The sequence below is a fragment of the Mustela nivalis genome (assembly GCF_964662115.1).
Source record: "Mustela nivalis genome assembly, chromosome: 8".
NCBI classification, from domain to species: domain Eukaryota; kingdom Metazoa; phylum Chordata; class Mammalia; order Carnivora; family Mustelidae; genus Mustela; species Mustela nivalis.
This window is the reverse complement of record NC_139027.1, coordinates 61,529,266-61,553,303: the sequence shown is the minus strand read 5'-3', so window position 1 is coordinate 61,553,303 and position 24,038 is coordinate 61,529,266. Positions and strand designations below refer to the sequence as shown.

General features: G+C 39.3%; 1 long non-coding RNA gene across 2 annotated transcripts in view; it reads right to left on the bottom strand.

The window, feature by feature from the left end:
- Positions 1-24,038, bottom strand: part of LOC309872517 — a 306,194-nt gene that overhangs the window by 95,059 nt on the left and 187,097 nt on the right. Inside the window, exon 1 of one of the 2 annotated variants that reach the window (XR_014315933.1) lies at positions 2,768-2,862. The exons of the other annotated variant lie outside the window; for it this stretch is intronic. This is a non-coding gene — a long non-coding RNA (uncharacterized lncRNA). Of the gene's footprint in view, positions 1-2,767; positions 2,863-24,038 lie in introns of those variants that run through there. 2 annotated transcript variants of the gene reach the window in all.

Here is a 24,038-nt window from a genome sequence, read left to right as displayed (position 1 = left end):
AAATGGGCAAAAGACATGAATAGACATTTTTCCAAAGAAGACATACAGATGGCCAAGAGACACACGATTAGATGCTCAACATCATTCATCAGGGAAATGCAAATCAAAACCACAATGAGATATGACCTCATACCAGTCAGAATGGCTAAAATCAACAACACAAGAAACAAGAGGTGTGGTAAGGATGTGTAGAAAGGGGAAGCCTCTTGTACTGTTGATAGGAATGCAAATTGGTACATCCACTCTGGGAAACAGTATGGAGTTTCCGCAAAGAGTTAAAAATAGACCTACCCTACGATCCAGCAAATGCACTACTAAGATATCTACTCAAAGAATACAAAAATACTAATTCAAAGGGATACATGGACCCCAATGTTTATAGCAGCCTTATCAACAACAGCCATATTACAGAGAGCTGAAGGGTCCAACAATTGAAAAATGGATAAAGAAGAGGTGGTACAGTTATACAATGGAGTATTATTTAGCAAAAAAAAAATAATAATAATAAAAGAAGAATGAAATCTTGCCATTTGCAATGACATGGATGGAGCTAGAGATTATTATGCTAAGCGAAGTCAGTCAGTCAGAGAAAGACAAATACCATATGATTTCACTTATATGCACAGTTTAAGAAACAAAACAAACAAGCAAAGGGAAAAGAGAAAAAGAGGCAAAACAAGAAACAGACTCTTAATTCTGGAGAACAAACTGATGGTTACCAGAGGCGAGATGGGTGGGGGAATGAGTGAAATAGGTGATGAGGATTAAGGAGGGCACTTGTCTATGATGAGCATACAAAGAGCACCGGGTAATGTATGGAAGTGTTGAATCACTACATTGTACCCCTGCAAGTAATATTATACTGTATGTTAACTAACTATAACTTAAATAACGTTAAAAAAATTTTAAAAAATTAAAAAATAAAACAAACCTGGCCTCCATCCCATGGAGCTGACAGTTCCACAGGACAGTGAGACACAGTACAGACCCATACAAGGCAACATGAAACTGCTCTTGTGAAGTGAGACAGGAGGGGCACAGGATGCAATGAGAGCTCACAATAAGGGGATGTGACTGAATCAGGGGAGGGGACACTCCCTGATGGGTGAACAGAGTGTTGAGGTTGAGGAGGAGACATCTGGGTGAATGGAGTTCCAAGGAGAGAAAACTGCATAGGCAAAGTCCCTGATGGAGGGAGGGAAGGGTGGTGCATGGCAAGGATACTGGTGTAGGTGGGAGGCAGAGAAAGGAGGAGACATGAGACAAGACTAGAGACATCTGCCAGTCATGCACAATGTTAAAGATTGAGGTCTTCACTCTAAAACCAATGGAAGCCATTGAAGAGTTTTCAGCTATTGGAGGAAGTGATGTAACAGGACTGCAGCTCAAAAACATCACAGTGGTTTATATTGAGAATGAATTTAATTGAGATGAGAATGAAAAAGGAGAGCCTATAAGGAGGACTTTGCCAGATCTTGCAGGATTATGGTGGTTTGGACCAGGGTATTCAGATAAAGAGAAAGTCAAGTAAACTGATTCAGGTTATCTGGGAGGTAATTCAACAAATCTAGGTAATGAGCTGATTAAGGGAGATTAGGGAGGTGAAAGTAACCAAGATAACTTGTAGTCAATGTGGCAAATAGTTTCTATTAGAAAGCAGAATTATGAATCCATTCTGTCAGAGATACCTGAATTCAGAGAGAAAGCACCAATGTTGCTGGGGAGCCAGGGAAGGATCAGAGGGATGTCCCAGAAACCTATATGGATCCACAGATCCATACACAGCCTGTTTTTCTCCCTCCTCTTCTCCTCCCTCTCCCTCTCCATCATTGGTGCACATCAGGATGCTTGGCAACAGGTAGATAGTCCATCTTAAGGGGAAAACAGAAATCAAAAGACTAGCTCCACCAGGAATTATATGTTTGCCCTTCAACCAGTCTCATGACCTCTCCACTCTTCAGCTTGAGGTCACTGAACTGAATTCATGGTGCCCAGTGCTTCTTGGAATCCTAAATTGCTGGTGCATCTACATAGCCACTTGGGGTTTGCACTCCAACATACACTCATTCCATCCCAAACTGCCATCCTTATTATCCTTTCTGGTATATTTACCTGTTGGGCTGTTGTAGCTTTCCTTTGGGGAGAAAAAAGAAAGTCTTCTCCAGCAAAAGAAAGGTCTACAAACCACTGAAATACCCATCTCTAAGACAGGCCTCAGATTTCTGAATAGAGCAAAAATTCTATTTTCTGCATCCTAAATGGAAAGGACAATAAGCTTGTGGAAGGAGAACCTCCTAGACACTGGCTCTCCACCACAGGGAATCAAAAAAACCACCACCAAATTTGAAGCAGCCGCTATGGCACGATTCCCCTTGAGGAAAGACTCCCTGCTATCTCTGCTTTCCATGATCTTCTAGCTACCACCAAACTCACCCTCTGGTCTCCCACACACCCTTATCAGGGCCCCTGGTGAAGCAAAGGAAGTAAGATGAACTAGTCTTCTGCCCCTCCCTCCATGACCACTGTCCTGTCTCTCCACCATCTCCAGCTTTTAGGAAAAAGGTTTCATTACTGAGAGCAGCCAGGAGTCAGAGTGGCTCTTGACCGATACTGTCAGTTAGATGAAGAGCTCTTGTGGCAGAAACTGTCTTTTCTTCATTAAGTTTGAAAACATGCCCAGGGCTAGTCTGTGATCGGCTAATCAATAAATGGAAATATACTGATAGATCCAAATTTATGCCAGACTTAATCCCCTGTTTTCACTCACCTCAGTCTGAGGTCTGAAGAGAAAGGGAAAAAGGAGACAGTAGTTTTGGCATGAGGCTCTCCTCCAGGTAGGCCATCACTGCGCCAGCCTCCAATCTGTGGGATAGAAAGGTCTTCCATTAAACATAGAGGTCTTCCACCTCTGATTTTCTTCTAGGACCATCAGGCAAACTGGTTCTGAGGAGTAGATGCTGGCACAGCTCTGACTTTGTCACCAATGAGTCAGTCACGAACAATCCCCTACAACATAGCCCCCAGGCACTTTAGGAAGCTTGAAGGTAGCAGGGATTGGGTTTGTCAAAATACCCAAATATCTCTGCAAGACTGCAGGACAAGAGGCAGGCAGTGCTAAAGGGCTAGCATACAATGGAGAAAAAAAGTATAAAAGGGAATAAGGAAAGAAAACCACTACTCATAAGAGCCAAGTAAGACATCCCTTAACCTACCTTAAAAAATAAAGTTAAGGAGAGCTCTACTTTCTACCATCAAAACCAAGACAGTAAGAGAGACCAACACAAAAACCATTTTTAAAAAAGCACCAAAACTGCCATCAAGCCAACAGGCATTAGCTTAAGAGCTCTAACCTGCGGGTTTTCAGTGATTAACTTTTAAAGTGATTGTTCACCAATCCACCTTGATTTCATTACATGGGGTAATGTCAATATTGGCAGGGATTTCCTAAAATTCCAGCTGTGCAGAGATAATGCCATCAATGCTGAGGGCCTGAGCCATGGGGTAAGGATGGGGGTAGGAAGCTGTTCTCATATTATTTGGCTCAAGATTTTCATTTTCTTGCATTTTTTTCCTTCTCACCTCCAGCCTTTACTCTTTCCCTTGACAAGCTGCATAACTTGTCATTGAATTGCAGCCTCTTGTCCTGCAGTCTTGCAGAGAAGCTCAAAAGGCAGGAGTGACCAGCCATGTTGTGTCCTTGAACATGTTACTTCTGTTCTCCCAATGTCCTTTCACCTAGGAATTCTGTGCCTCTATGATGCTCATTCAAACAACATTTTATGTCAGGGTACTATAAACGTCCTTTTCATCACTCTATTTAACAGTTACCAAGAAGCAATCTTCATTCATTCATTCATTCATTCTTTTAACTAACACTGATCACTTACCATGAGCCACAATCTTCCTCCTCATATGTGAAGATGGAAGAGGGAAGCAATTCCAAAATAACACTAATGGGGCATCTTGTGACATCCTACAAAGATCAGAAGGTGAGGGAAAGCCTCCCACATGAGGTAAAGATTGAGACGCATCTGAAAAAAGAAGTGCAGCAGTGTATAGAGCAGGAAAAAGAGAACTTCCAGGCAACAGGAGAACTACATAAAGGCCCAGTGGGCAAAGAAGCAGAACATGATGCATTTGAGGAATCATCCCAGTAATAAATTATGTTAACGGAGCACTTACTCTGTGCCATAGTCAATGGTGAACACTCCACAGATATTATTTCATTTAGTGTTCATAATCCTGGCAGGTGTGTAGTATTATTAATTACTATTATTTTCAGATAAGATATTAAAGAAGTTAATTTCCCAAAATCAGGGAAATTATATATGATCTGAACTATTGCTCTGACTCAGGAACCCATACATACTACTGTGGCAGACAGCAGAGGCTTAGTTAGAGCACAAAGTATGATAGGAGAGATGAGTGGTATAAGAAATGAGGGCTAACAGGTACACAGGAGCCCTGCAGATATTCCAAGGAGTTTGGACATCATTGAGTAGTCATTCAGAAGCCATGATGAATTTAGGCAGAAATAAAAGACCATTAGATTTGGAACGATCACTCTGGTGGCAAAGCAAAGAATCCTGAAAGTAAAAACAATGAGAAAAATTATCTAAAGAGGTATTTTAACCAAGGGAACCCTTTCTGGCTTATCTCCAGAAGCTCCTCTACCCCTACTTTTAAAAATATGAAATGAAAATAGTGAAAAGGCACAAGATTTTTCTTAAATTATAAATAATACTATAGACTTTGCTTCCAGCCAAGATTGAATAAGGAGATTGGATTTATATTCCTGGCTGAAACAACAAAAAAAGCAGACAATATACATTAAACTGGTTTACAAAACACTGGACATCAGCAATGAGTATCAAGCATCCCTGAGAGATGGGAGACAAATGAGCTGACCCCAAAAACTGGCCCAACTTACTGCCTAGAGAAAGTTCCCAGGTCATGGTAAAAGGAGGGGGACCCACATGGAACCCAACTGTCTCCTTGAGTTGAAGACAATGGTTCTGGCAGTCCTGAAAACAATTTGAGTTTTCAGGGCAGACTAGTGGAGGGGAGATAAATGCACACAGAGACAGAAAACTCTAGAGATCTGAAGAAGGTCCCCCCTAGAGCTGAGTACCAATCAGCTCAAGTGTGTGAGGAAACCATTCAAGACCAAGGCAGAAAAAAATCATTTGAAAGGATTAGAGAAAACAAACAAACAAAACAGTGCCTCTTTCCCCCAGCCAAAGTGCAAAAATCTCCTAATTATACAAACAGGGATTTTGCCTCAGTAGTGGAGAAAATTAACCCTGACCACACAGCTCTGATCCTGCCTAACAAAGCTTAAGAACAGTGAAATACTGGAATACTCAAACTGCTTCGAAGAATTTAATAATGTCCCAGGAAAAAAAGCTCAAAAATATTTATAGGAATACTAAAATATATAACACCTAACAAGGAATCCTCAATATCCATTTAAAAATGACCAGGCATGCAAAAAAGCAGGAAAATATAGCCATAATCAGAAGTACAAAAATCAATAAATTGAAATTGACTCAGAATTGGTACAGATGGTGGAATTAGTAGAGAAGCACATTAAAAGAATTACTAAAACTGTATTCCATATGTTCGAGAAGGTAGGAATACTTTAGTATGTTAACTGAGACACGACAGATATAAAAAGGACTAAATCCAACTTCTAAAGAGAAAAACTACAATGTCTGAGATGAAACATGCAGTAGATTAGATCAAGAACAGATCAGACATTGAAAAAGAGAACATTAGTAAACTTGAAAACATAGCAATAGAAACTTTACAAAATGGAAAAAAAAAAAAAAGGAAGAGAGAAGCTCTGAGTTGTGAGGCAACTTTGATGCCAGATATTCATGTCACTTTAATCTCTGAAAGGAATAGTACAAAAACAGTATTTGAAAAAAGACTGGCTAAAAATTTTTCAAATTTGATGAAAATTATAAACCTGCAGATCCAAGAAGCTCAACAAACTCCAAGCACAAGAAACATGAAGAAAACTACACCAAGGCACATCATAATCAAATGTCTTAAAACCCAATGATAAAGACTCTAAAAAGCAGATACAGGGGGAAAAAAGAAAATACATTACATCCAAAGTAAAAAAGTTACGAATGGAGGCAGATTTTTCTTTTAAAACAATGCAAACTAGAATACAATGGAGTAACATCTCTACAATACTTAATGGGAAAAATCTGTCAACATAAAATTCTTTACTTTGTAAAAAAGGCAAAATAAAGATTTTTTTTCAGGCATTTAAAAGATAAAAGAATTCATTATCAATAGATCTACATTACAAGAAATGTTAAATACTTCAAGCAGAAGGAAAATGATAGCAGATGTAAATCTGAATCCACACAAAGAAATAAAGGGTACTGGAAGTGATAACTAAACGGGTAAACATAGATTTTTTTTTAACTTATAATTTAAATTACTTTAAAAGATCATTGACTATTTGAGCAAAAGTAACACAAAACTATTGTAAAGTTTAAAACTTGCATAAAAGTAAAATTTATGATAAAAATGGCACAAGAGTCAGAGGAGAGAAATGGAAATACACTGTTGTAACATCCTTATCCTATACATAAAGTGGTGAATTATCACTTGAAGGTAGACTGTGATAAATTACGATGTGTACTATAATCTGGGCATAGCTTCATGTTCACAGGATAGGCTATTTTGTGCAAGAAGCCCAAGTGAAGTGTAGAAACACATGATGCAGCCAAGGTTCATGGTGAGGTGCATTGTGGCTCTGTAGCCATTTCTGTCCTCCATCCTTCATTTATACATCTGATTCCCATGAGGGACAGCTCACTAGATTTTGATAATGATAGGGCTACCTACAAAATGGCACCATGAAAATATCACCTTTCAAATATTCTTCTGGTTTATCTTTGTTAACTTTGATCAAAATATTATAATTTGTTACACTATTATGTGAATTATTTTATTAATTAAAGCTGATTACACTTGTACTTGACAGTTCTATCACAGTCCTTATGATTTCAAATTTTCTCCCTTTGGGTAGGGGGCAGTAAGATATGCCTTGTCATAATTATCTTAAGGGAGTATAATATCTCCAGAAGGTTTTTGGGAAGGGATCTCTACTGTTTGACTTATTTCAACAGTCCAGATACCTTTAAAAAATGGCAGAAAATCTTTGGATGGGCTTAACTCTGGCACTGCTATCATGCTGTTTTTCAATGCCAAGCCCCTGTGGGCAATAATATGTTGATTTTAACAAGTCTGAACAAAGTTTAGAGGCTTGTGTTCTTCCCAACAAGATGACAATGTGTTGGTCCAGATCCAATTCCTGATCTCATTCTGGAAAGGTGAGCTGTCCTCTTGAAACAATGACCTTCTCTTGAAGCTGCTAGCAGGATATTCAGCAGCAGTGCCGCAAAGGACCTGTACACCTCTAAAAGAAATACTGTGAGATTTCTCATGGCCTAGAGAGGCCCAGAACAATGGTAATTACTGCTGACAGAAACATTTTCCTGTTGACAGACAGAATTGGCTAGCATGCTATGTCAGGTGCTAGGTTATTGGCTGTAGAGTGCTTTATATTCTTCTGTTGTTAGATGCAGTGTTCTATAAAGGTCAATTAAGTAGAGTTAGTTGAGAGTATCATTTAGGTCCTCTATATCCTTTTGGAATCTTCTCTGTGTAAGTTCTACCTCTTATTACAAGAAACTGCTAAAATATCTTGATTATAATTGTATGTTTGTTTTTTCTCCTTGCACTTCTATCATGCAGTTTTTGCTTCATGTTTGGAAGCTCTGCTATTAGTTTCATAAGTGTTTAAGATTTTTTACAACATTATTAAATGACCCTCTTTATCGCTGGTAATATTCTTTGCTCTGAAATCCAATTTATCTGATATTAATACAGCTACTACAGCTTTCTTTAGTGTATGACATCTCTTTTCCATCAATTTACTTAGAATGTATTTATGCCTTCATATTTAAAGCAGGCTTCTTGTAAAAAGCACACAGTGGGTCTTGTTTTTTTATCCAACATGTCCAACTTGTCTTTCAATTGGTATATTTTGACCATTTACATTTAATGTGATTATTGATATGGCTGGGTTGAATCTACCATCTTGTTGTTTCATATGTGAAAGCTACGTTTTGGTCTCTTTTTCACCCTTCTCTGGCTTAAATCTTTTTATGATTCCATTCTATCTCTATTGTTGATTACTATGTGCATACAATTTGTTAATTTAATAGTTGTCTGGTCTGCCAGCATGACCATTTTGAATAACTTTTCAATTAAAAAAAAAGATCTTCAATCACACTGATAAAGGGAAAATATAACTGGGAATGTGTTTAAACATGTCTGGAATCTTGAACTAGGATCTATACTCTATTGAAATTATCTTATATATCTATTCATACAAAGACTTAAACACTATGAAAAACTAATGGAGGCTAATTTGCACAGGCAAAGAGCAGTCAGTGAGTCTAAGATAATGATCAAGAGATGAATACGGAGGATGCAAACATCAATTAGTGAGTTAGAGACCTACTGTGTGTCAAGCGTGGAGATATATATATATAAAATTTATGGAATTTTCACCACAGCTCTATGTGGTAGTTTTTGCAAAATTTCAAAGATGCATAAAGCAAGACCCAGATGACAAGTTATTGAGCAAGTTTATACAGTAATGCAAATAGCAAACAGGAGATCACACACTAGAACCCAGATCTGTCTGACCTAAAGCCTGTTTACAGACAATAATAGCAAAGATGACCTCCAGATCCAGGACAGTTATCAGAAATTATGTCCCTAGCATCTAACAGAGAGCTAACTAGCATCACCAAATAAGTGCTTGGTATTTGTTGAATGAATGAATGAATGAATGAATAACAAGGTACAGATGTGAGGACAAAGACAGACTCAAATACTGCCTACTTCATTAGAAGTGTCTGTGCTGATCCAGTCATAGAGGTATCTCCTTTTATAAAACTCTGTCCCAAACCCATCCTTAACACGCCACACAACTCTGCTGGGATTAACTTTTAAATCATTATCTCCTCCAGAAAAAAATTTCTGCATTTCTAATCTACCGGGGAGCCAATAAGGACCATTTTTCTTCAAAGTTGGGATCAGTTCCACTAATGATAACTTAGTTAAAGAAAGAACAACTTTTCTTCAAAAGTTAGTAACTAGGTCTAGATATAAGCATGCTAAGCTATAGGCTTAGCATCTACAGCCATATGGTGGGCCTGGTACTACAACAACTCAAAGAGAGTAACTGTAGATGCAGCCTGGTTTTAGTTCAGGCCTACACTCAGTAGGACTTCTTGAGGAGGCAGAATTACTTAAACAGGATGAAAGTTCTGTTATCAAACCACTTTAGGATTGATTTTTAAAAGGTGATGTGAATTTGTATGTGGACCAAGAAAGACACCAAAGGCATTACCCAATGTTACCACACAGCCTACAATGGGATCCCTGACAGAGCATAGGAAGTAAAGGTAAAATCTAAGCCAAGACCTAGCCTGACAGAGTATTCCAGGTCTCCCAAATCAGGGTTTGAATCCGAGTTAAGAATCACACAAGAGTAGGACCAGTCATGCTCTTGGAGCTGCTCTCTGTCTCCTTTCTAGGCTCGTGCCTCTATTTTCAAGATTAGACATAGACGGTAATCCACGTTTGCAAGGAATCTAGGTCACAACATTGGTTGCTAGAGCTGCTGCAAACAAGGATCTCAGTGCAGCGTAAAGATGACCCACCTGTCCAATCAGGTGCTCCCCTTTGCCCCTGATTTCACTACTCAGGACTCAGAGCTATAACTAAGTTATTATTTTTAATAAAACTGTAATCATCTCTCACATTTGAATAGTGCTTTACAACTTATAGAGCACTTTCATTTCCACTATATCATGGACAAGGCCAAACAGGCCTGACATCAGGGCAAATAAATAAAAACAAGAACCACTTTAAAAAAAAAAAATTAAAAAAAAAAAAAAGCCACCTTGAGTATAAACACTGAAAATCCAAGAAGAAAATAAAATTGAAAATTAGAAACATAAACCAATAACCATGGCCAAAAAGGAGAGAAACAAGTGGATCAAGAACCTACAGAGCAAAGCAGCATACAAATTGGAGCAATCAATATGAATCGCAGGAAAACCAAAGCTACAGATCAAAAACTAAACCGCACCAGCCAATTCTGAAATAACCACTTATGTCTCTGAATATAGGAACAATGTGACTTCTCTGAGATAAATCATTGACACTAATTACCTGCAAAGATTTGGTGAGCACACAGCCCCTATTCTACTGAGGAATCAAGACACTGTAAGAAACCTTAACTCGGGCAGAGTGTTCATTCCTACATTGTTTTTCTAATTTTTTTGCTAATTCTGATCCACATTCAGAATGAAGTATCTCTAACTCAGCATACTCACTCCATCCCAGTTATCAGCAACACTTATTAAAGACCTATGGCGCACACTGCTAGGCCCACATCTCTCTCAGCTTCGTCTCTGCTGTAGAGCACTGTGTGATGGTACCAAATGATTGTTATTTTATCAAATAGGAAAGCTTTTTACAAATATAATAAAATATAAATACATCATAAAATATAAAATATCAATTTTTATTTATAAATAAACATTTATTAAACATTTAAATATTTGTTAAATGTTTGTAAATAAGCAGCTCTGTGCCTTCTTTCTGGGATCATGGGCAGAGGGGCGGAGGGCCTGGTTGGGCTGGGTCATATTTGTGGACAGAAACAAACTCACAGTTTAATAGCACACATCAGTTTACTTAATTGAAATGATTAGAAAGGGGGAACAACCTGCCCTCCCCAGAACCCATCCTAGTGGGGTCATTTTAAAAAAATGTTCATGGTAGAACACTTTGGCTCTCCATAATTCAATTCAAAAGTCAAATTTAATTCATTCAGGTTAAAATGAGAAAGAGCTCGGATGGAAATTAACCAGTAGTTAAATTATTTGTTATATAGGGTAGAATTATTCAGAGGGCATTCAATAAACTAAAACAGGCTATCAACCTATAGTTGGCTGAAGTCCTTCATCACTCTTAACAAAAAGAGAAGGATTTTCTGTAATAGATTTATCAATATTTGTTCATGTCACCTTCTAGTATTCTAATATTCTTAAGAATGGTTGGCTTTCTAAGCATTTTCTTGCTAGTTTGCTTGAATGATATGTATCATTGAGGTTGGGGTGATCAATATTTAACTGCTGCTAGACTCAGTCTCCTCATTTAAAAAAAATGTACCTTGGAGAACTATCACAAAGATTAAATGAGATAATGCACATAAAACAAACATCTTAGTGCCCAGCACATTATGGGCATCCAGAAAATGTTTCTATCCATGTTTGCTTTTTTTTTTTTAAATCCTGTTCTTGGCTAAAAAAAAAAAAATCGAATCAGTTTGGCATGCCCCAGATCTACACAATCACTGATTATAAATGAGTGGAAAGCCAGAGAGGAAATGTCTGTAGTTATATATACATTGGTACGTTTCTATTGCCTATGTTTATGGGTTCACATATGGACCGGTCTTGAATTTTTTATAAAATTTAAGGTTCCTCAAAAGTCAATGATTTTCTACCTTACTTCTTTCATAATTCCCTTTAAAAACCTAGTGTATCTCATTCTAAATGAGTACGCAGCCATGGTATTGGGTATATTTAAAATGTGCACACACCTAAAGCTGCAGTTCCTATTGTCTGGAGTCATTAGGGAATGAGCTATCCATGCTTGTAAATATGCCTGATAACCAAACCCTACTGTATTATAAGTATTCCTCAGAATGTTGAGATAATTTTAGATGAAGACATTTCTACCATTTTATGCATGTCCTCACCTTTTTATACCAAGTTCACTACATGCATCTTGATCTGCTTGGTTGCTCAGAAACAAGGACTAAGTGTTCCAGGATTAGCCTGTGGTACAGTTATGCCATCATGAATACTGAAAATGGGGTTTCTGCACAGATGTCCCATCTCCCAAGGAACAGCCATTAGCTACAGCCCATGCATTTGGAATCATATACTTGGACAGCTCTTTTTCTGTATTTTCTGGCTCTTGGTCAATATGACAGTTCACTGTATGTGTCAATTTGACCGGGCTACAGGATGCCCTGACATTAGGTCAAGCATAATCCTGGATGTATTGTCTGTGAGGGTGTTTCTAGATGACATTAACATCTGAATAGGTAGACTGCCCTTCCTAATGTGGGTGGGCCTTATCCAATTAATTAAAGATTGAAATAGAACCAAAAGTTTAAGAAGACAGAATTCTTCCAGCCTGGCTGCTATACCTAGGACCTTGGTCTTTTCCTTCAGACACAACTGAAAAGTTCGCTCCTGGTCCTGCTGGGTTTCACACAGAAACTTATACCACCAGCCCTTCTGGTCCTCAGTCCTTCTGACTCTGCCTGCAGCTGCATTAGCTGGGTATTCAGACTGCCAACTGCCCATCTTGGGACTTCTCAGACTCCATGATCATGTGAGCCAATGCTTTATAATATATATAGCATTTATATATATAATATATATAGCATAATATATATAGCATTTTACTTATTTCATATTTTACTTTATGTAATTACATAATAGATTACTAATAGGTTTACTTTATGTATTATATAATAGATTGATACTAAGTATTAATGTTGTTATATTTATTTTAATGTATTTACTATATTATATATTTATTTTTATTTATACCAGATTTTATTATATATATTTATAAATACACTTATTTATATATTATAAAATGTGCTGGTTCTGTTTCTCTGGAGAACCCTGATTAAATACAGTCATGTACCAGACCTAGACAAGAGTGATCTTTGCCCCAGGTCTCATAATTCAGATAAGACGACCTATCACAAGCAAACAAAGTAAAAATACATTTATTAAAGACAACACTGGCACCTCTGTCATTCAAGACCCAGAATTCATTGTTGCCACACCAAACCAGTAACCCTGACCATCCAGTCCCATGATCAGCACTGTTCAGGCCCCAGGAAAATACCCACATCTTTCTCCCTGTACTCTCAAAACAGAAAGCAGCTGTGTTTGAATGCCATGAACATTTAGGGTTGCACTACTGTTGACATTGAGATACTACTTCAGAATGTAGAAAAACTGAGCATGAGAATTACTTGGCTAAAAGAATAGCGTATAACCATATGAGTTATCTTGTCAAATCTTTCCTCTTAGATAGCTTGAATTCAATAGATTCTTGCATAACTTTGGTTTCCCAGCAGGGCTGAGCATTCTTTTCATGCTTTTCTTTGTGTCCCAATTCATGACTTCAGAGGTACTCATGAATAAGCATGGTATTCACAAGAGTTGCACAGTGTGACTAGGGAACATTTTGCAATACTCAACAATGCACACTACCCTTAAATTTCTGTATTTCTATAAATTTAGGTGTAACGTTCATGAAGCACAATACTGAATCTTTAGCTAAGCAAATAGATGGACATGAAATGCTACAATTAAGAATAATTTTATTTTCTTAAAAATAAGATTTAATGACGTTTTCAAAAATCAAATGTCTGTTTTTAATGTAACTTCTTTTTAAAATCTTAATGCCAATAATTATTGGTTTACATTTGATTGTAATAATATTTTCAAATATTTTAGAAAAAAGTAACTTTCAAAAAGCATACATAAATATAATTTCAAATTTTCATTTTATATTTGATGTGCATTCAATTTTTAAGAAAAAGATTTTCATTTGTGCACTTTTACTACAATTATAGTTCTTATTCTTAGACTGCTACTGTTAATAGAAAACCAAATGTGTGAAAATCTTGATTATCATCCCGTAAGTGGTGATTTTTGTTAAACCTAAAGAAAACAAAATACATATATGCCTTTTATTACTTAGCCAACATCATTAACCATAAAAATGACTATGAAATGACTCAGATATGCACAGTAAACAATTATAAATTCTGTCATCTTTGATTTTCTGCCAAGCTTCAGTCATATAACAAGAACAACTTTAAACATATCTGTCAGTTTCACCATTAGGAAGGTATAATTGTCAAGGTGGAAGGATAGACATATTTTATGTAACAGTCCACTAGTTTGATTTATAACTATAAAATATTTAGACATATGTTACATGGCCCTCCATATTCACTCTTGCCTTAGATCCCAAAAATATGTGGAGTAAGGCTATGGCCATATTCTCAATATATCTAGATTGCTAGATAAGTAACCTTCAAGCTGAGGTGTCACTTATATACATATGACCACACAAGTGACATTTTTGTTTTGTTTTTTTAAGTTCAAGAAGAGACACGGAGCACCTGGGTGGCTCAGTGGGTTAAAGCCTCTGCCTTAGGCTCGGATCATGATGCCAGGGTCCCGGGATCGAGCCCCGCATCGGGCTCTCTGCTCAGCAGGGAGCCTGCTTCCGCCTCTCTCTCTCTCTCTCTCTCTGCCTGCCTCTCTGCCTACTTGTGATCCCTATCTGTCAAATAAATAAATAAAATCTCAAGAAAAAAAAAAAGAGAGAGACATATTGAATTTGGAGGTCATGAAAATATAGGGGAAATTCAGGCAATCAGCTAGTACTTGAAGCATCAATTATGAACAAGTGAGAGGGAGGATGCCAGATATTCACCATTGAGGCTGCTATCTTCTTGACTCCTCAGGCTGCCTCTGTGTGATAGGACACAGGGTTAGCACTGTAAGCCTTCCCCTCCAACCTGTTACAGTGGCTACAATTCCTAAGAGTCTCCGATTGAGTCATGGTAACATTTAAGGCTCCACGGAAAATACAAATGTCCATGATAGATAGCACAATAAAGCATTCTTAGCCACTAAGTCCTCATGTATATTTTTTCATTGGAATAGAGTTCACTGGTTCCATGGCAATGGGTCCAGGAAGGTGAGGAATGGGAATGGTTGGTATCTTGGTGCTTGAAAGAAACAGAAAAAGGACAGGTTGGGGAGGTGGGTATATGACAGGCCAAAGGATTGAAAGGAAAATACTTCCTACTTCATACTTACTCCTTGGGCTGGCCCCCACTTCCTTGTTCTTAATCACCCTATGTGGCTCTCCAGCAACGCAGATCTCCTGGATATAACTGCATTTTTAGAAGGTTGGTGGGTGATCAAGAAGGAAAAGGGTGAGCCAGAAGTCCATGGGTGGGTAAAAGGTAAAACACTCAGGTACCCACAACCATGAGTCATCTTCTTCTCAGAGAAGTCACCAGACTCTAGAGCTTCTGTGGCCTCCATCTCCGAGGAGAAGCAGGCACACTACTATCAAGGCCTCCCCGCAATACATGTAGGTAAATAAATGGTGCTTAACTCACAAGAGCCCATTAGACCCGATTTGCAGAGTATAGGAAGGATACATATAGTGCCTCTGAAAGAACACTGAAATGGGAATGAGATCTGAGTCTTCACAAACTAATCTTGAGTGAGTGGCCATATTTCTTTCTGCCTCAGTTTCCTCACAAAAAAAGTATAAAACAGTGTTGCCAAAATCCATTCTAGCTTTAACATACTGGAGAGGGAAACTGGGGAAAGCAGTGACAAGGCTAGTGGGCAAAAATAACATCAGGCTGGTGTCCCATCTGGCCTGCCTGTTCAGGATGTACGGGCCAACGGGATAATGGAACACAGTGTAACCTTGCCGTAGCCAGTCTCAGCTAACTAAAAGAAAGGGAAGTCATAATTTTTTGTGTGTTTTTGTTTTGTTTAATTCTTCAGGAACTGCTTCTACAAATTAAGTCCAGTAGAACTTTTTTTTTTAAGATTAACAATTGACACATAACATTATATTAGTTTCAGGGCAACATAACAATTCAATACCTGAATAGACAGCAAAATGATCACCACAGTAAGTCTAGTTAGCTAACATCCATCACCAGGTATAGTTACAAATTTTTTCCTTGTAATGACAACTTCTCAGATGTCTCTTAGCAACTTTCAGATGTGCAATACAACATGATTAACTATAGTTACCATGCTGTATGTGATATCCCATGACTGACTTTATAACTGGATATTTGTCCTCTTTGACCACTTTAACCCATTTCAGCCTCGCCCTGCCTCCCAGCTCTGGCAATCACCAATCTGTTCTCTTAGAGTTCAGTTTTGTGTACTTTCCATATATAAATGAGATTATACAGTATTTGTCTTTCTGTCTGATGTATTTCACTTAGCATAATGCCATCAAGGTTAATCCATGCTGTTGCAAATGGCAGAATTTCTTCTTTTGTAATGGCTGAATAATATTCCATTTTGTATATATACCACGCTGTCTTCACAATTCATCCACCAATGGATATTAAGGTCATTTCCATGTCTTGGCTACTATAAATAACGCCACAATGAATATGGGGTACAAATACCTTTTTGAGTTTGTGGTTTTTTTAATTCCTTCAGATAAATACCCAAAAGTGGAACTACTGGATCATATCATAACTCTATTTTTAATTTTTCGAGGAACCTCCAAGTTATTTATGATAGTGGCTACACCAATTTACACTGTCACCAATAGTGCACCAGGGCTTCCTTGTCTCTAAATCCTCACCAACACTTATCTTCTCTTTCCAATAACAGTCATTCTAACAGATGGGAGGTGATACATCTCATTGTGGTTGTAATTTGTATTTCCCTCATTAGAGAAGTTGAAAACCTTTTCAAGAACCTGTTGGCTATGTGTACGCCTTCTTTGGAAAGATGTTTATTCACATCTTGTGCCACTTTTTAACTGGATTGTTTGGGTTTTTTGCTATTGAATATATGGGTTTTTATATGTTTTGAATACTAAACTCTTACCAAATATATAATTTCAAATATTTTCTCCCATTCCATAGATTGCCTCTTCGTTTTGTTAATGATTTCCCTCTCTGTGCAGAAGTCTTTTAGTTTCCTATAGTCCCCTTTGTTTATTTTTGATTTTGTTCCCTTTACTTTTGGTTTCGAATAAAAAAAAAAAAATACCACCAAGACCAGTGTCAAGGAGCTTAATGCCTATGTTTTCTTCAAGGATGTTCAGTTGCAGGTCTTACATTCAAGTATTTCATCCACTTTGAGTTAATTTTTGTGTGTGGTATAACAGTGCCCAGTTTCATTCTTTTGCATTTGGCTGCCCAGTTTTCCCAGCACCGTGTATTAAAGAAACTGTTTTGGGCGCCTGGGTGGCTCGGTGGGTTAAAGCCTCTGCCTTCGGCTCAGGTCATGATCTCAGGGTCCTGGGATCAAGTCCCGCCTCAGGCTCTCTGCTTGGTGGGGAGCCTGCTTCCCCCTCTCTCCCTCTGCCTGCCTCTCTGCCTACTTGTGATCTCTGTCTGTCAAATAAATAAATAAAATCTTTAAAATAAATAGTTAAAGAAACTTCCTCTTTTCTCATTGTATATTTTTGGCTCTTTTGTCATAAATCAATTGACCATATATATATATATATATGGCTTTATTTCTGGGCTCTTTATTCTGTTCCATTCACCTATATGTCTGTTTTTATGCCAATACCATATAGCTGATTACTATAGTTTTGTAATATAGTTTGAAAGCAGGAAGCATGATGCCTCCAGCTTTGTTCTTCTTCCTCAAGACTCTTTTGGTCATTTGGGGTCTTTGGTAGGGAAGTCATACTGTTAACAAAATTCTCTATTTATCCAAGTGATTTGTATGTCCTTGAAACCTCCAGGATAAATAAGACACAACATCTAATAGAACTATGAATGCCTAACACCTCAGAAATAAAGGTGGGGGAACTCCACTCTCCAGTTTTGTCTCTGGTTGGACTCAGCCTCCTCTGACTACAATCAACCCTTATCAGAGAAGAGATTTTTGAGTCCTAGAGTCTCACCTAGGTGGCAGCCTCAGTATCTTTGCACCCTGAACATCTGACCACTTGATTTGGCCACTAAATTTGAGATACTGAAAAAGAGACTTGGCTTCATTATCCCTCCATTTTCCCATCTTTATAGTACAAATAGCACCATCTGTTTTCTTCTCTGATACATAGAAAAGGGCTTGAGAATAAATGAAGTAGCATATGCAAAAGAAACTCTCATCCAATAGAGTATTGTTTTTGATCTAATAAGAGACTACCCCCAGTGGTAGAGTAAGACATATCGATGGGTTTGGGAAGAAAGAAGAGAATAGCAGAAAGTTAGAAGGAAATAAAGAACAAGTCTTCAATAGGACCACTGAAATGACAGAGTAAAGTGCCACCCCTGGCCAGAAGTAGCCCTAGAAATACACAATAAGGTGAAGTTTATCATTTCCTATCTATTTAGATGCCGTTACTTTTCTCCTGTATGGTCCAGAGCTCTGCAGTTCCAACCACTCTACCCTACACTCACTCTATAACCTGTACTCTGAAAATAGTTGCTAGGAAAATGGTGTAATTTATACACTAAATCATGGGTGATTGCTGTGAAGTAAACTTAGCTGCACTTTTAAAGTTACCTTCTCAAGGAACACCAACTTAACTCAAAGTAGTGACCAACACTAGGGATTTCAGATATGGAAGATGGTATCTTGACAATGAGGGATGACTTTTGCCACCCTAACTCACATAATGTATAGGCTCACCCAATTCATCCATGAAAGGGTCATCTGTTCCTAAAGACACGCAGTCTGGGAAGAAAGATAGCTACAAAGGTCTGGCAAAACTGGACACTTTCAAAGCATAAATGTGTACTTTAATTCAGTTAATCCTTTGAACAATCAAGGAGGGTAAACATCCCTATTCTACAGAAGCAGCAGTGGATGCTTGTAGGTTAGGAAGTATCTCCACGATATACTGGTCAGCACATGTGAAACCTGGATGCAAACTCAGCCTGTTACACCCCAAAGACACTAACCACTACAAACAATCCTTCTTAGAAGAGAACATTCTAAGAACATTTTCTTAGAAGAGAAACCAGACCCATATATATGAGCAGGCTTTGACAACTTTTTCTTTGAGTTCTAAGAGCTCTAAGAGCTGTTCTTGAGATCTAAACTCTATGATATACCCTTCTCCTTTGTTTTTACCACCTGGATTTATGAAGCAAAGAGAGGAGAGGAAAGTCAGTTCACTCGATGCCTCTGAGAGTTCACACTTGCTCAATGGGCCTGTTTCTGTGAGGGTACCATAAAAGGAGGTAGAGGGGACATGGAAGGCAGAGAAAGAGAGAAACTGCAGTTAGGAATAACAAGAAAACACCAAATTCAATCCTTCACTTCCAAAGCTTTTTTAGACAGTTCCTCTCTCTTAGCAAAACACAATCTAAAGCACAGAATTATTCCTTCTGGGAGCTTATTCTTGATAATGGCTCCATACTACCCTATAGGGCCTTTGAACTTGACAGTATCCTAGACTATGCCCCTTGATCTACCTCTCATCTATGCATGTGAGAGACAGAGATTAGCTTTCAGGTCATTTGAAAGACAGGTCCCTCAATATCCAGAGCTGTTAAGTGCTTTGTCTAAGGTCACACAACAAGTAACTAGAAAAACTGAGATTAAACCCAGATTTCCTGACTGCCAGACCCAGATTCTTTCTAATCACTCCTTCAGCTTCTTCAAAATGATATGCGCTGGATTCCACTCCTATGTATTTGCCCAATAGAAGAAAAAATATGTATTATCCTATAAAGACTTATAGACAAATGTTTTGGTAGCTTTATTATATAGGGCTAAACTGGAAGGGCCCCAAATATCCATCAAGAGATGAATGGAGAAACCACCAGGGTTTATACATACAATATAATATGTCTCAGCAATAAGCAAGAACTACTGAACAGAACAACATGGATGAAGCTGAAAATAATCACACTGAGTGAAGGTAGTCAGTCAACAAGGACCCATGCCACCTGATTCCACTTACTTAAAACTCTAGAAAATGCAAACCAATCTAGAGTGACAGAAAGCAGATCAGTGGCTTTTGGGGGATGGCAGAGGGGACCGAAGGAACAAGAACAAAGGTTTACAAAGAGACAAAAGAAAACCTCTTGAGGGATAAATGCCTTCACCCTCTTCATTGTGGCACTGGTTTCACAAGTGTATAATGATCAAGAGGTATCAAGTTGTAAAATTTAAATATGTAATTTATTGTATGTCAATCATACCTCAGGACAACTATTTTTTTAAAAAAATATATGGCCCCACTTGGGCTTAGAATGGGCAATTCCACCATGTCTCACTTCACCCAACCCCCAAAGATGCTCGCCTCCCTTGGGCTTCAATCTGTATAGCAAGGTTGCTGCTAATGGGATGATAGCAAGATATCTGTCCAACACTGATGAGTGATTATTATAATCACAATATTAGTCTTCTCCTCTTAAAGAATACAAATTTAGGGTGAGGTGACTGTAGCTTCCCTCTAGACAGAGGGTTTCCTTTGTTCCCTGCCTGAGAGGGGAGCACTTAGGAAAACAAACAGGAGCAGTATCATTAATCTTATTAAATAAGCCTAGTAAACACTTGGACCAGCCTTGCCGATTTAAGACAGACATTTCAATGGCAGAGGGCTGGGAAATGAAGAGAGAGTAAAAGGGAAAAGCAAAAGGGAAGGGAGAGGAGAGAGGAAAGTGAGTGCTGAAGAAAGGACACACAGAAGGACCAAAGCAGAACAGCAAAGGCCCTTGACACACTGTAGTGAGCGGACTGCCGGGCTGCAGTGAGTTGCTCAACACCTTTGAGCTCCTGCTGGTCTGCAGTGAATTTCCAGAGCTCACCACACAGCCCTGCTGCCTTGGGATTTGACATGTCATGGGACTTTTACATCTATGGTGACCGTCTTCACCCAGCATGGGAAGAGGTGACCAGACCCTCCCCTAAGAATCCTCAAGACATTCCCCATTCATACCCATGAAAGTAAACTGAATTAAAGCTAGGCTGTAATTCTTGGCCAGCTCAGGAACAAATATGCAACCCAAGACTCAGGGCAAGACAGTTGAACTGGGTTGCCAGGAGAAAGGCATGAGGTCAAAGCTGAGGGAACGTTTTCTGCCCCTACAGCTGGGTTAAGTCAGAACTGGTTTAAAAGTGGTGGATTCCCTCTCAAGAGATGCCAAGACGCTGCTCTGGAACTGTCCCCTCTGGACGAGGGCATGAAGCTCACGAGATGGGAACCCCTGGCCAGGAGCCATTCTCTTTTTTCTAAGAACTCGTCTGGCAAACCTATATGTCACTGATGGCCAGGGAAACTTCCTGCCTGTCAGTGACCCGTCATGCACCAGGGCTGGGACTCTGAAAATGCAGGGCTTCATGAACTTGGGGTGCCAGTATTTCCTGCATCACAGACACTCAAAGTGGTCTCTTAGGAGAAGCAGGTAAAATCACTGGTGTTATTACATTGTAGACACCTACTCAGTCTGAATCTCTATGGACACTACGAGATCACCTGCCTTTGAATGAGCCTCTCCAGATAATTCTCACTGATGCCAACAACATTCAGGGATCACTCTCCTTCCAGCTTAGAAAGCTGGGAAACTGGTACCCCTCTTATGAGCAGCTCACTACGACTTTTCTCAGTTTACAAGGAGGAAAGGGAAGCTTCCATAAAATAATCAAGACCTTTCCTGCAGTGAACATTTCTCACAAAAGGTTCTCCTGCATAGTATGTTACACATTCTATATCACAGACATAAAGGGGGAAAAACCTTCCTTTTAAATTATTTGCCTTTACATGGAAAGACAAATAGGAAGGCTGGCAGGCAAGAGGCCAAGGTATGCTGTGCTATGAGTCAAGGACCACACAGGGCTTGGTCCTCCCATCTGTTGTAATCCCAATTCATCCCCCATTACAGACCATGGCCTACGAGTCATTACTCCTGTTTTATGGTGGAATCTGACACTCTTGTCATACATTCCTTCTAACCCAGCAAGGCTTGCTTCTCCATACAGAGAGTGCTGAAACCACCATAATGTCATTAAGGAAAGTGCAAGGCCCAGAGAACCACTGAGATTCAGAGGGCATAATCCTATTCTGTCCCCAGCATCTCCTCCTCAAAAATCATCCCACTTCTCCCAGTTCCAAATACCTGGTTTGGGTTCCACTGCCCTTGCTGGCAAGCCTCTCTCCTTCCCTTCAACATTCTGGGCTAAAAAGTTCCCTGTAAAGGATATGCTGTGAGCCACACACTGCCCAGACCTCTGGGGCTGGAGGGGAGAACTTAGGAAAGAAGAAAGTCATACCTGTACCTGAGTCACTACAACATGGAACACAGCAGGACAAACACAGCATGTCCAGTCTCGTCTACCCAGGCTTTGAAGCTGGCATTTCCAGAATATGTGTCATGCTGTTTTCAACCAGGTGGGCCTAGATGTCTTGGCTGCATGTCTCAACATGAGCCCCACCTCCAGCCCCACAGGGATACCTGTTCCTTCCAGACAGCAAACACGGTTGAATGCTTTCATATCTCAGAGACAGCTGGGCCTAGGCTCGAGGCCTGATGGCCAAAGATGGTTATAGTTCACCTGGAGGGATGAGAACCAGGCTCAGCAGCTCCACTCTGGTTAAGAGGAAACATGAACTGCAGGCATAGAGGTTCCTCTGCTCCTCCCTGCAAGGTATTCATCTGCAAAATGGGGATCCACTAGTTCCTTAGTTTGGGTTCCCCCAAAAGCAGACTTTGAGAAAAGAATTTAGGCTCAAATATTTATTTGGGAGGTGACTGCAAGAAACACAGGTAAGTGAGAGAAGGAAACAAAACAAGGATGGTAGAAGAGCCAGGACATGAGCTAGTTATCCTGGTGGACAAAGAAGTTCTATCTCCTGAGGACCTCCTTAGGACACATGTATAATATACCTCAGCAATATCCCACTAAAGGATGGAGAGACTCGGGTATATATCCACCAACTATTATCCCTTATTAGTTAAAGACTGCCCTTGGGGGCATTAGACCCCTGTACTTTTAGGCTGTCTTACATGTGGGCAGAGCAAGCTATTATACCGAAGAAGAAAAATCCCTCTGGCAGAGAAACTGAGAAACATGGGGGCTTGAGGTAAGAAGGTAACAGTGGGCATAAGGAATGTCCACTGCATCTACAGGGGACCTCAGAGGTGGGATCGGGGAAATGGTTAGGACAGCAGTAGTATCTGCTGTACTTAACCATCCCCACAGGGTAGATTAGACGATGTATAAAACACATGGCACCGTGGCAGATAGGTACATGTGCAAGAAAAGGCATTTATCATCATCATCATCATCATCACCATCATCATCATTATTATTCCTAACTTTGGGATTTACATCACAGTTCACAGACTCTCCTTAACCATCATTATCATCATTATTATTCCTAACTTTGGGATTTACATCACAGTTCACAGACTCTCCCTAACCAGACTGGGAACATAAATGTCTCCCTCTTGCCTAAACTGAAACTGCAGGTTCAATGGGACCAATACCTGGTCAGGCTGAGGCGTGAGGCCACAGAGGGGTCACTGTGCACACAGCCATATGGGACTACCCTAGAGGATGGTCAGTCAATAAAGTACACACTTCCACAGAGCCTACTGCCTGGCTGAGAGTCCACACTGCCTGTTTTGTGAAGTCATCCTAACCTGGACAGGAGCCTCTACTAAACTCCCTTGTGATCTCTTGGCATTAATGTCCTCAAATGTCCACAGCATTCTCAATTTATCTTCTGCTGTTCCAGTTGCATGCCTAGAACACTCTAGCCAAACAATGCAGAAGTCCAGCCAAGCAGATTCCTTTAGGATTCACATGGAATCTTTGGGCATTAAACACACACTAAACTTGTAGCTGGGTCATGGATGATGTCTGTGGTTTACCCCAAATGACCTTCATTTAGGAAGAATAGAACCCAGAATGGGCATCAGTGGGGAACTAATTCTCCTACTTTATAGATGAAAAAAATTGACAATAAAGATGATTTATCCAAGAGGCACCTGTGTGGTTCAGCTGGTTAAGTCTGACCCTCAATTTTCACTCAGGTCATGACCTCAGAGTTGTGAGATCAAGCCCCACACTGGGCTCTACACTGGGCATGGAGACTGTTTAAAATTCTCTCTCACCCTCTCCCTGTGC